This window comes from Penaeus monodon, chromosome 32 (genome assembly GCF_015228065.2).
Source record: "Penaeus monodon isolate SGIC_2016 chromosome 32, NSTDA_Pmon_1, whole genome shotgun sequence".
Lineage (NCBI taxonomy): Eukaryota > Metazoa > Arthropoda > Malacostraca > Decapoda > Penaeidae > Penaeus > Penaeus monodon.
This window is the reverse complement of record NC_051417.1, coordinates 6521777-6522010: the sequence shown is the minus strand read 5'-3', so window position 1 is coordinate 6522010 and position 234 is coordinate 6521777.

The following is a 234-nucleotide window of genomic DNA, read 5'->3' as shown; positions in this document are numbered from 1 at the left end:
ACTCTTAATAAACCGATATTGACAATGCTATGGCAATACAAATCATAATCCAATACCCTTTTACCTTCCCTAATCAAACGGAAGCAACAGAAACGTCTTATTCTGGCTGGTCACGTGACACGAAGGTGAAAAAAACGGATGAAAGTCGCGACACCAGAGGAAACCTTCAGGGACAAAGTTTGACTGATTTTTTTTTTGTACTTTTTTTTCTGAGTATATATATCAGGTGTTGGG